Here is a 13,800-nt window from a genome sequence, read left to right as displayed (position 1 = left end):
ATTTCTATATAAAATTTTGTCAAAATTTTATTTCTATAGAAAATTTTATTTCTATAGAAATATTTGTCAAAACTTTATTTTTGTAAAAATTTTATTCTATAGAAAATGTTGCCAAAATTTTCTTTCTATAGAAAATTTGATCAAATTTTTGTTTTCTATGAAAATGTTGTCAAAATTTTATTTCTTTAGAAAATTTTGTCAAAATGTTATTTAAAAAAAAACTTTAGTCAAAATGATATTTCTATAGAAAATTTAGTAAAAATTTTATTTCTATAGAAAAGTGTGTCAAAATTTTATTTCTATAGAAAATTTAGTAAAAATTTTATTTCTATAGAAAAGTTTGTCAAAATTTTATTTCTATAGAAAATTTTGTAAAAATTTTATTTGTATAGAAAATTTTGCAAAATTTTATTTTTATAGAAAAGTGTATTAAAATTTTATTTCTATAGAAAAGTGTGTTATAATTTTATTTCTATAGAAAATTGTGTTAAAATTTTATTTTTATAGAAAATTTTGTCAAAATTTTATTTCTATAGAAAATTTTATCAAAATTATATTTCTATAGAAAATTTTGTCAAAATTTTATTTCTATAGAAAATTTTGTCACAATTTTATTTCTATAGAAAATTTTATCAAAATTTTATTTCTATAGAAATATTTGTCAAAACTTTATTTTTGTAAAAATTTTATTCTATAGAAAATTTTGTCAAAATGTTATTTAAAAAAAAAAACTTTAGTCAAAATGATATTTCTATAGAAAATTTAGTAAAAATTTTATTTCTATAGAAAAGTCTGTCAAAATTTTATTTCTATAGAAAATTTAGTAAAAATTTTATTTCTATAGAAAAGTTTGTCAAAATTTTATTTCTATAGAAAATTTTGTCAAAATTTTATTTGTATAGAAAATTTTGCAAAATTTTATTTCTATAGAAAAGTGTGTTAAAATTTTATTTCTATAGAAAAGTGTGTTATAATTTTATTTCTATAGAAAATTGTGTTAAAATTTTATTTTTATAGAAAATTTTGTCAAAATTTTATTTTTATAGAAAATTTTATCAAAATTATATTTCTATAGAAATTTTTGTCAAAATTTTATTTCTATAGAAAATTGTGTTAAGATTTTATTTCTATTGAAAATTTTATCAAAATTATATTTCTATAGGAAATTTTGTCAAAATGTCATTTCTATAGAAAAGTGTGTTTTAAAATTTTATTTTTTTAGAAAATTGTGTTAAAATTTTATTTCTATAGAAAATTTTGTCAAAATTTTATTTCCATAGAAAATTTTGTTAAAATTTTATTTCTATAGAAAATTTTGTCAAAATTTTATTTCTATAGAAAATTTTGTTAAAATTTTATTTCTATATAAAATTTTGTTAAAATTTTATTTCTATAGAAAAGTGTGTTAAAATTTTATTTCTATGGAAAATTGTATTAAAATTTTATTTCTATAGAAAATTTTGTAAAAATTTTATATCTATAGAAAATTTTGTCAAAGTTTTATTTCTATAGAAAATTTTGTTAAAATTATATTGCTATAGAAAATTTTGTCAAAATTTTATTTCCAAAGAAAATTTTGTCAAATTTTTTTCTATAGAAAATTTTGTCAAAGCTTCTATAGAAAAATTTGTCAACATTTTATTCCCAGACAAACTTTTATCAAAATTTTATTCATAGAGAAATTTTTGTCAAAGTGTTATTCCTAGAAAAAATGTTGTCAAAATTGTCATGGAGCTAAACATGGAGTCGGGCAGCACTCAGTTATAAGAGAGAAGTGAACCACTGTGGGTTACAGTGGACTGAATAGTGGTGGCTGGTATAAAAAAGATAAATTGACGTCGGAGATTTATACTGACATTTTCGACCTTGAAGCAGCTTACAATTAAATTGACAATAAGAAAAAAATTTGTTTTCCTATAATATTATAAATATTATGTATGCATTTCCTTTTTTTCCCTTTTTCAAATTTTCAAACCACCCCAGTTGTAAACAACAAAAAAAATGTCTGAGAACCCGGATGTAGTACGACTGTATTTCTGTGGAGGTGTGCTAGTTGGTGGATGTGATAGTGTGTGAATGAATACAATCGCAATTTTAATTTTTTGAAACTCTGAAAGGGTGCCAATGGGATTGTGCTAGTTCCACAGATTGTTATTGTATTTGTTACGCAACTTCGACTACTTTTGTCTGACAAGAAGAATGCATTAAAGCTACACCAAAAACTACTAAAAACGTTGAGTGGGAAACACGTATATGACCTCATTAAATTTCTACGTGACTTTTTCTAATGTTTATCACATATTTTTTGCCTCTACCTCCTACCGAAATGTACTGTGATAAAAGTTGTGGAATGAATGGTTTCTGTTTCTCACTATATGTCACCTATTTGACGACTATCGTGTTAGTGTCAACTAAACAGTTGGCATTCAAATGACAGCAACTACTATTTTGTCATTTCAAATCATTCATATGTGAGTTTTTTTTTTAATGACGACAATATTCTCTCAAAGGATCCCTGGTGGTGGTTGTTGAAATTTTTATCTCAGGCCCCGTAAAGTACATATACTCTGGGTCGTGGTACATATTCGGAGTCGATCTAACAATGTCCCTCTGTGGAAATCACGCTAACTTCCGAACGAAAACAGCTATCGACTTGCCACAAGTAGCTTTTATTGATGTAGGTCGGATGGTAATGAAAATGGGACACATCGATCCACTTTTGGGTATGGTCCCTACTATAATCGGATCCTCAAATTTAACTCCTCTTTGAAGAAAAAATTTCATCCGATTTCATTGAAATTTGGTACATAATGTTAGAATATACACTCACAAAAAAATGAACTCTATATGGTATTTAAGCCAGCTTAATTCTATTTTAGTTCAAGGAACTATTATATTTGGAGAAAGTTTCCTGAACTTCAATAATTTTTTATCTACACTAAAAAAAATATTTACGTAATATTAAAGATTACGCAACCTCAATTTTAGGATGCGAAATTTACAAACTATTAGGGACAAATTTCTTTAAAATAATGAAATTTTAATTAAAATAAAACCTTTTTTATTTTGAAGTATCCGTTATAATTTGGATTTTTAAACTGGCATTTGTTTGTACGTGAATACCTTTATTAATAAACCGCGAAAAGAGAATTAACATTTGATAAATGAGATCTGTATCCTAATTTTAATTTTATTGGTCCTAGATTTAAAGCCAGATAGGTCTCTAAAAAATTTCTTTATTTTAAAGAAGCCGCATCTTTGGCTCGGAATCAATACCAAAATCCTTAAGGGAAGGTTAAAATCTTTGGATCCAAGTTAACTTTCTTTTAGAGTGTATCTTTAATATTCTTAATATTGTCCTCTAAATTGTAAATTAGTCCATATGAAGTATATGCTAGACAAACAAGGCAAATTACATACGGGGAGTCCAAAATAATTACTAACCGATTTGAACCATTTTTTGCTCGACAATTATAGAGACAGGAGCGAAAGATTGGGGTCGGCTTATATGGGGCTATATATAATTATGAACCGATATGGACTAATTTTTGCATAAATATTAGGGACCATATACCTACACCATGCACCAAATTTCAAACGGATCGGCTAAAATTTGTTTCTCTAAGAGGCTCTGAAAGCCAAATCTGGGCTATGCGTAAAGGTGGACCGATAAGCGTGATTTCAATAGACGGCGGACGGACATCGCTAGATCGACTCAGAATTTCACCACGACCCTGAATACATACACTCATAGAAAAAATCATACACGGCGTGCTAATATCAAAATGTTTCGTTCATGAAAGTGAATCAAGTGAATCAAAGTGATTCCTTAAAATTGCTTCAGATTTAAATGTTTCCCATATTTATTTTTTACTAACAATGTGTTCCACCCTATTGCATTAGCCGACTTAAATTTCGAGTCTATAGATTTTGTATAAGTCGATCAAATTCTGTCCCGATCGAGATCGATTTGACGGATGTGGTATGGTGTCGAAAATTTAGATCTACAAAGTGGTGCAGGGTATAATATAGTCGGCCCCGCCCGACTTTAGACTTTCCTTACTTGTTTATCACTAGGTGCTGCCCGATTCTATATTGAACTCAGTGACAAGGGACCTCCTTTATACAACCGAGCCCGAACGGCGTTCCACATTGCAGTGAAACCAGGAGGAGATAACCCACCACTGTTTGGTCGAAACTGTGGTTGAACCCACGAACCTATGTATGCATGGTAGGCAACCATTACACCACAGTGGCTCCCTTTATGAAAAAATTGTTCAATATTCGTCCATTATTATATATAGCCCCCATATAAGGTAATACCCAGACTTCCGGATCCTCTTGGAAGGGCAAGTTGTATCCGATCCATGATTTTCACAGACGGACGGACATCGCTAGAATGACTCAGAATTTCACTTCGACCCCGAATATATATACTTTTGGGGTTTGAGACCAATATTTTGACCAAACATTTTAATCGCAGACCATTAATTTTCCAATAAGGTTCAACACCATCGCACACAGCACGCGTTAATGGAGTTTCGACCTCACAAAGACCACCAAAGTCTGCCGGTCTCAATCTGTTGGAATTGTGCACCTGAGGCATTTGGAGAGTTAGGTTGGCACAAAAAAAAAAATAAACTTAGTGTCGAACATCTCAAAAAGACGCTTGTCCGGGTATTGGTCAAAATTTCACAGAGCCAACTTCTGGCAGCGTGTGATGGCTGCCACAATTCGTACCAACCTTTGCCAATTCGAAGAAATCTAAGCTGATTCTAAAATGTAATTTATTTTCGAAATTTCTTCGCTCTTGAATCAATAAAATTAAAAAAACAATGAACAAATCTATAATTAGGTTCATGTTTGGATGCAGTGAGGATAGATTTTTATATGAATTCTACATAGAGCTGCATCGAAACATGAATCAAATTTCCATTAAAAAGAAGTGAACATTTTGCTACTGTGAGGCATTTGTATACAAAAATACACTGTAAAAAATAAAAGATTTTGTGTTTTTTGCTTATCCAGGAAGAAGTAATTCGCCTTATAATTAAAACTAAAAAGCGTTCAAAAATAGTACAAGTTTTTTAATACTTTATATTCTTTGCATTAAAAAATTACATAATTTGAAAATTATAAAGTAAATTGTTTTGCGTTGTAAAGAATTTTCTTCTAAACGACAAGAAATCTCGTTCTAATAACAATATTTTATCATTGTATTTTCACAATATTCTCTATATATCAATATGGTTGTCTAAATTTTAGTGATATTTTCTTTGTCTGTAATATCCCCAAATATTATATTGACTTTCTTATTACTTTCAAAGTGGGGAAAACTCTCGCAGTAAAATCATATCATGCATAAAAAATAAGGGGTTAAGTCACGTCCATTTGTCTAACAAACTGAAATGTTCCATGAAAAATTCATAGAAAAATCAATCCACACTTGACTCCATTGACATCCACCAAATGATTTTCAAAAAAGAGATTGTAGAAAGAGAAGAAAGCGCTTCGCCAGTTTTTTTTCGTTTGTTCTTTGCTTTCAATTTTACCCCTTTTTTATAAACACATATTCATATAAAAAGTCTTTTTTATTAGTTTCGTTATATGTCTATGCGTTTTTTTTCTTCCATGTGGTCTTGGACATGCTTTGGCTGCAAAATTTTGTGAAATCTCTCCAAATGGGGTCAAGTGATAAATTGCATGCTTAATTAACTAGCCAACTTAGGAAATAAAGTGGTGAAATGATGAACTTCTTTACTATTGCAGATGCTGTTTTATAATTACTGCAGATGTTATGAAACATTTTAAAAAATTATTATTAGAAGCAGAAGATAGTTTGGGTCACCCGAAGTGTGTACATTTTCAGCTGACCTCTTTGGCAAACAAATCCTCTCATTTTATTTTCTCAAAAACTTCTCAATTTGGAATGGCTTTTCATTGAAAAAAAAAAAAAAACAGAATTTGATAACTGGCCGCTATCGTGTAAGCGAAGCAACTCCTTTGCTCTTCCCAGTCTACTTTTAAAACTTCAATGGATAAAAACCATTGAAGTTTTGACAGATTGGAAAATTCTTGATGTTATGGTAGATTTTGCAAAATTGCCTCTAAATAAAACAATTACAAAAATATTTCTATAAAATTTTTACAAAATTTTCGATAGAGACGAAATTTTTACAAAATTTTCGATAGAGATGACATTTTTACAAAATTTTCTGTAGAAATAAAATTTTGATAAAATTTTCTATAGAAATAAAATTTTGACAAATAGAAATAAACTAGAAAATAGAATTAAAATTTTGACAAAATGTCGTATAGAAATAAAATTTTGACAAAATTTTCTAAAGAAATAAAATTTTGACTAAATTTCCTATAAAAATAATATGTTGACAAAGTTTCTGTAGAAAGAAAATTATTTATTTATTGTTTATTTTAATCATACAGTAAATGTACGATAAAAAGAGAAAAAAGCATTGGCCAAGGCCAAGGCCATCAGCTAAGAAATAAAATTTTGACAAACTTTTCTATAGAAATAAAATTCTATAAATATAAAATTTACAGAATTTTCTATAGACTAAAGAATTTTGACTAAATTTTAAATAGAAATAAAATTTTGACTAAATTTTCTATAGAAATAAAATTTTGACTAAATTTTTTATAGAAATAAAATTTTCACAAAATATTCTAAAGAAATAATTTCTTTTACTAAATTTGCGATAGAAATATTTTTTTTTTATTTTATCAGGCTAACATGAAAAATAAGAAATAAAATTTTGACATATATTCTCTAAAAATAAAATTTTGAAAAACTAAAATGTAGAAAAAAACAAGTAAGGAAAGTCTAAAGTCGGGCGGGGCCGACTATATTATATCCTGCACCACTTTGTAGATCTAAATTTTCGATACCGTCAAATGTGTTGGGTGCTATATATAAAGGTTTGTCCCAAATACATACATTTAAATATCACTCGATTTGGACAGAATTTGATAGACTTTTACAAAATCTATAGACTCAAATTTTAAGTTGGCTAATGCTCTAGGGTGGAACACAATTTTAGTATTTTGACCATTTTTGTCGAAATCAGAAAAACATATATATATGGAGCTATATCTAAATCTGAACAGAGTTCAATCAAATTTGGCACACATGACTGTATTACTAATTGTACTCCTTGTGCAAAACTTCAACCAAATTGGGCCAAAACTCTGGCTTCTGGGCCATATAAGTCCATATCGGGCGAAAAATATATATGGAAGCTATATCTAAAAATGAACCAATTTCAATAAAATTTGGCACACATGACTATACTACCAATTGTACTCCTTGTGCAAAATTTCAAGCTAATCGGGATAAAATTCTGGCTTCTGGGTCCATATAAGTGCTTATCGGGCGAAAGATATTTATGGGAGCTATATCTAAATCTGAATCGATTTCAACCAAATTTGGCACGCATATCTACAATGCTAAATCTACTCCCTGTGCAAAATTTCAACCAAATTGGGCCAAAACTCTGGCTTTTAGGACCATATTAGTCCACATCGGGCGAAAGATATATATGGGAGCTATATCTAAATCTGAACCGATTTCAATCAAATTTTGCACACTTGACTATACGACTAAGTGTTATGTTTGAACAAAATTTCAAGCAAATCGGTATAAAACTCTGGCTGCTGGGTCCATATTAGTGCATATCGGGAGAAAGATGTATATGGGAGCTATATCTAAATCTGAACCGATTTCTTCCAAAATCATTAGGGTTCTATTCTGACCCAAATTAGGAACACATGTCAAATATGAAGGCGATTGGACTTAAATTGCGACCTAGACTTTGATCACAAAAATGTGTTCACAGACAGACAGACGGACGGACGGACGGAGGGATGGACGGACGGAGGGACAGACGGACATGGTTATATCGACTCAGAGATCCACCCTGAGCATTTTTGCCAAAGACACCATGTGTCCATCTCGTCTCCTTCTGGGTGTTGCAAACATATGCACTAACTTATAATACCCTGTTCCACAGTGTGGCGCAGGGTATAAAAATTGACATAATAAAATTTTTACAAAATTTTCTGTAGAAATAAAATGTTGACAAAATTTTCTATATAAATAAAATTTTGACAAAATTTTCTATAAAACTAAAATTTGGACAAAATTTTCTATAGATATAAAATTTTGACACAATTCGTATACATATAAAATAATGGTAAATTTTTTTGTAGCAATGAAAATGTTGACACAGTTTTTATAGAAATGTAAATATTGACAAAATTTTCAATAAAAATAATATTTTGAAAAAATTTTCTATAGAAATAAAATTTTGACAAAATTTTATATAGAAATAAAATGTTGACAAAATTTTCTATAGAAATAAAATTCTGACAAAATTTTCTTTAAAAATAAAATTTTGACAAAATTTTCCATAAAACTAAAATTTTGACAAAATTTTCTATAGAAATAAAATTTTGACACAATTTTCTATAGAAATAAAATAATGGTAAAATTTTCTGTAGCAATGAAAATTTTGACAATTTTTATAGAAATATAAATGTTGACAAATTTCTCAATAGAAATAATATTTTGAAAAAGTTTTCTATAGAAATAACATTTTGACAAAATTTTCTATAGCAATAAAATTTTGATAACATTTTTCTATAGAAATATAATTTTGACAAAATGATAGAAATAAAATTTTGACATTTTCGATAAAAATAAAATTTTGACAAAATTTGCTATAGAAAAAAAATTTTCGACAAAACTTTCTACAGAAATAAAATTTTGAGAAAATTTTCTAGAGAAATAAAATTTTGAGAAAATTTCTACAGAAATAAAGTTTTGAGAAAATGTTCTATAGAAATAAAGTTTTGACAAAATTTTCTATAGAAATAAAATTTTGACAAAATGTTCTATAGAGATAATATTTTGACAAAATTTTCTATTGAAGTAACATTTTGACAAAATTTTCTATAGCAATAAAATTTTGACAAAAATGTTCTATAGAAATAAAATTTTGACTAAATGTTCGATAGAAGTAAAATGTTGACTATGTAGTCTATATAGTCATAGAATTTTCGTTTTAGATCAAACTACCAAAGTCTCCCTTTTTGTAGAAGTAGTAATTTTCTCTCTATGAAACATTGCCAGTATCACAGTAATGACACATGGAACGAGAAACCCAAAAGTGAACCACACTTGAACCTTCCGAAAAAAGGTTTACACGATAGCCGGCTTATGCTGAAATAAATTCGTTCAAACATATCGTGTAAACCTTTTTTCGGAAGGTTCAAGTGTGGTTCACTTTTGGGTTTAGTGAACTGCCTGAATGTATTCTGATAATTGGTTGATAGTTTTACTGCAAGTAGGGTATGCTGATGAGGAATGTGGTAAACCATCTTGCAGTCTATAGGGCTTTGCCCAAATAAATTTGACAAACATTCTTTTCCTCTGTTGGTTAAGCTACAATGCATGGTTTTTAGCTGAAATCAAAAACAACAACAATGATTAAAGAAAAACAACAATAACAAAACTAATCAAATAAAATTTTGACAAAATTTTCTATAGAAATAAAATTTTGAAAACATTTTCGATAGTAATAAAATTTTTACAAAATTTTCGATAGTAATACAATTTTCAATAGAAATAAAATTGTGACAAAAATTTCTATATAAATAAAGTTTTGACAAAATTTTTTTATAGAAATCAAATTTGTACAAAATTTTTATATTAATTTAAGTTGGTTGTAGGCTGAGAACAAAAAAACAAATCTGATTGAAGAACAAACCAATAATATAAAACAAAACGTTTTAACAAATTTTCCATAGAAATAAAATTCTGACAAAATTTTTTATAGAAATAAAATTTTGACAATCTTTTCTATAGAAATAAAATTTTTAATAAAACTTTTGATAGAAATAAAATTTTGACAAAATGTTCGATAGAAGTAAAATGTTGACTATGTAGTCTATATATAGTCATAGAATTTTCGTTTTAAATCAAAATAGCAAAGTCTCCCTTTTTGTAGAAGTAATAACTTTCTCTCTATGAAACATTGCCATTATCACAATAATGACACATGGAACGAGAAACAGAAGATTTATCCACATTTAAATGCATTACGTCTCTAACTTTAGCCCTTTATGATTTTTTAGCCAAATATAAATCAATAACACTATCACTTTATTACTGAATGCGATAGATCAAAATTCTTTTGTAGGCTAATTACCAATATAATGGAAATAATCGGTCACTGGAATAAATATCTTGCTGTTAGACCACCGTTTTCAAAATTATAGCATTCTGAATATGGCTACAACACATATCAGCCACAATGTAAAATTTTGCTCTTAGACCAAAAGTACACAAAATTTTCAATAAATCCGTTTTGTCCTTAAAATTAGGAAATTCAAATTCGATTCGAATCGATTTCAACAAAATTGGGCATACTTGACGGCACTGTCAAATGTAGTCGTTGTACAAAATATGAAACAAATCATCATATGGCGGGAAAAATATATATGGGAGCCATATCCAAATTTGAACCGATTCGGCAGATATTTGGCTAGTTTTACAAGACTCACGAAATGTTGGGATATAGGAAATTTTTAGAATGTTATCAATCGACATTTTTAAGGATTTGGAAAAAAAGTCTGTTTAAATTTAAATGAAGTTACCATATATATCTATCACCGATCAAATCATAATCGACGTATTAATTATGACCAGATCGATTATCAATATATACATATGTGGCACTTATATCTTAATTTGAACGGATTGTTTCCAAAATCAATAGGGATTATCTTTGAACCGTAGTAAGCCCCTATGCTAGGACAGGCGGACATAGACTCAGAATTTAATTCGATGAATCTCATCAGATTGGCGTTATATATAAATACGCAAATTTATTATACCCTATACCACAGTTGTGGCAATTTTCCTTTTTTTGGCTCGGAATCAATACCAAAATAATTGGTAGGACGACAAAATCTTTGGAACCGGCCAAGCTCATTTTTAAGCATAACGTCCATCATTTTGAGCAAGAATGTTTTTTTTTTTAATGTATTGCTGACACAGAATTCGAAACGATTTCATATTGTCTTACCGTAATACCTTGATAAATCAGTGTATACCCTATAGTTTTATAAGATTACTCAAATTTGTGAAAAACTTAACTTTTCCTATGGAAAAAAAAACATTGTAGATCGTAATTGCTTACAATGTTTTTTTGAATTCTGTCATAACTTTCGTGGTTGTTAACTTATTCGTTTGGTATTGTTTAAGCTTATGAAAATGGTCAAAAGAAAAAAAAAATAAATAAATTAACTCAAATGGTGCGAAAACACTTTACGACATTTGTTGCATGGCTAACGACCACGACTATGAGTACGGCATTGTTGATGAACAAAATTTTGGACAATTAAACAGCGTGCAACATCACTGCTTGGAAAGCAAGTAAAGTTAATGGTTAGAATGGGACATGGAGGTGGGCACTATGAAAAGTTTGAGATGCCAAATGAGAAAGTGCCAAAATAACCATAAAATTGTGTCGTTTTTGATTTGTTGCGTAATAATAAAAATTATTGCATTTCTTAACGAAATCATGAACACAAAGTAGCTCGTGAAAAAATTACCAATAATAAATTTATTTGAATTCATGAACAACAAGAAATGACAATAAAATTCGTGATCAAGTTTATTTGTCATAAAAAGTTAAGAGCCTATTTTATTCGATTTGGAACGAATTGTATACACCTTTCAACTTTGATAACTTAAATTAAAAATGATAAATTTTTTGTATATTTGATACTAAAATGTAACACCAAAAAAGTCTATTCAAAAAATCCAAAGTATATTGCGACAAAAATAAGATTCCCGTCTATCCTTGACCGGGAAGAACTTCTAAGGCGATATCACCACACTCAAAAAAAAACAAGTATATACGGCCGAATCTTATGTACCCTCCACCATGGATTGTGTAGAAACTTCTACTAAAGACTGTCATTCACAATCGAATTACCTGGATTGCGGTAAAACTTGCCGATGGCAAGGTATCTTAAAAATTCTTAACACCGTCTTCTAAATTGTAAGTTAGTCCATATGGGGTATATATTAAAAAAGGACGGTAAAATGCATATATAATTCAGTTAGACACCATTTTCTATAGAAGTAAAATTTGGAAAAAAAATTTCTATAGAAGTAAAATTTGGAAAAAAATTTCTATAGAAATAAAATTTGGAAAAAATTTTCTATAGAAATGAAATTTTGACAAAATTTTCTATAGAAATAAAATTTTGACAAAATTTTCTATAGAAATAAAATTTTGACAAAATTTTCTATAGAAATAAAATTTTGACAAAATTTTCTATAGAAATAAAATTTTGACAAAATTTTCTATAGAAATAAAATTTTGACAAAATTGTCTATAGAAATAAAATTTTGACAATATTTTCTATAGAAATAAAATTTTGACAAAATTTTCTATAGAAATAAAATTTTGACAAAGTTTTTCCATAGAAATCACATTTTGACAATGTTTTCTATAAAAATAAAATTTTGGTAGATTATTTTTGGCTCGAGTCGTAACCATGATTATGAACCGATATGGACCAATTTTTGTGTGATTGGGGATCGGCTATATATAACAATAGACCGATATGGACCAATTATGGCATGGTTATAAGCGGCCTTATACTAACACCACGTTGCAAATTTCAACCGGATCGGATGAATTTTGCTCCTCCAAGAGGCTCCGGAGATCAAGTCTGGGGAACGGTTTTTATGGGGGCTAGATATAATTATAGACCGATGTGGACCAATTCTTGCGTGTTTGTTAGAGACCACATTCTAACACCATGTTCCAAATTTCAACCGAATCGGATGAATTTAGCTCCTCCAATAGGCTCCGGAGGACAAATCTGGGGATCGGCTTATATGGGGGCTATATATAATTATGGACCGATATGGACCACTTTTGGCATGGTTGTTAAAGACAATATACTAACACCAAGTACAAAATTTCAATCGGATCGGATGACTTTTGCTCCTCTAAGAGTCTTCGGAGGTCAAATCTGGGGATCAGTTTATATGGGGGCTGTATATAATTATGGGCTGATGTGGACCAATTTTTGCATGGTCATTAGAGAACATATACCAACACCATGTACCAAATTTCAGCCGGATCGGATGAAATTTGCTTCTCTTAGAGCAATCGCAAGCCAAATTTGGGGGTCCGTTTATATGGGGGCTATACGCAAAAGTGGACCGATATGGCTCATTTGCAATACCATCCGACCTACATCAATAACAACTACTTGTGCCAAGTTTCAAGTCGATAGCTTGTTTCGTTCGGAAGTTAGCGTGATTTCAACAGACAACTTCGCAAAAGTGTATTTATGATTTATCGATCGATAGGTATGTATTAGAAGTATAGCAAAATTGGAATCATTTTTACAATTTTTCGAATAAGCAGTGGCGACTTTACAAGGAAAATGTTGGTATTTTGACCATTTGTGTCGAAATCAGAACAACATATATATGGGAGCTATATCTAAATCTTAACCGATTTCAACCAAATTTGGCACAACAATATTTAGCAACAAAGCTAATTCTACACCCTGTGCAAAATTTCAACTAAATCGAAGTAAAAACTTGGCCTCTATGGTCATATGAGTGTAAATCGGGCGAAAGCTATAAATGGGAGCTATATCTAAATCTGAACCGATATCAACCAAATTTGGTATGGACAGTCAGATTGTTAATTCTACTTACCGTGCAAAATTGCAAGTAAATCGGAGTTA

Source organism: Haematobia irritans, chromosome 2 (assembly GCF_050003625.1).
Source record: "Haematobia irritans isolate KBUSLIRL chromosome 2, ASM5000362v1, whole genome shotgun sequence".
Taxonomy (NCBI): Eukaryota; Metazoa; Arthropoda; class Insecta; order Diptera; family Muscidae; genus Haematobia; species Haematobia irritans.
This window is presented reverse-complemented; position numbering follows the sequence as displayed.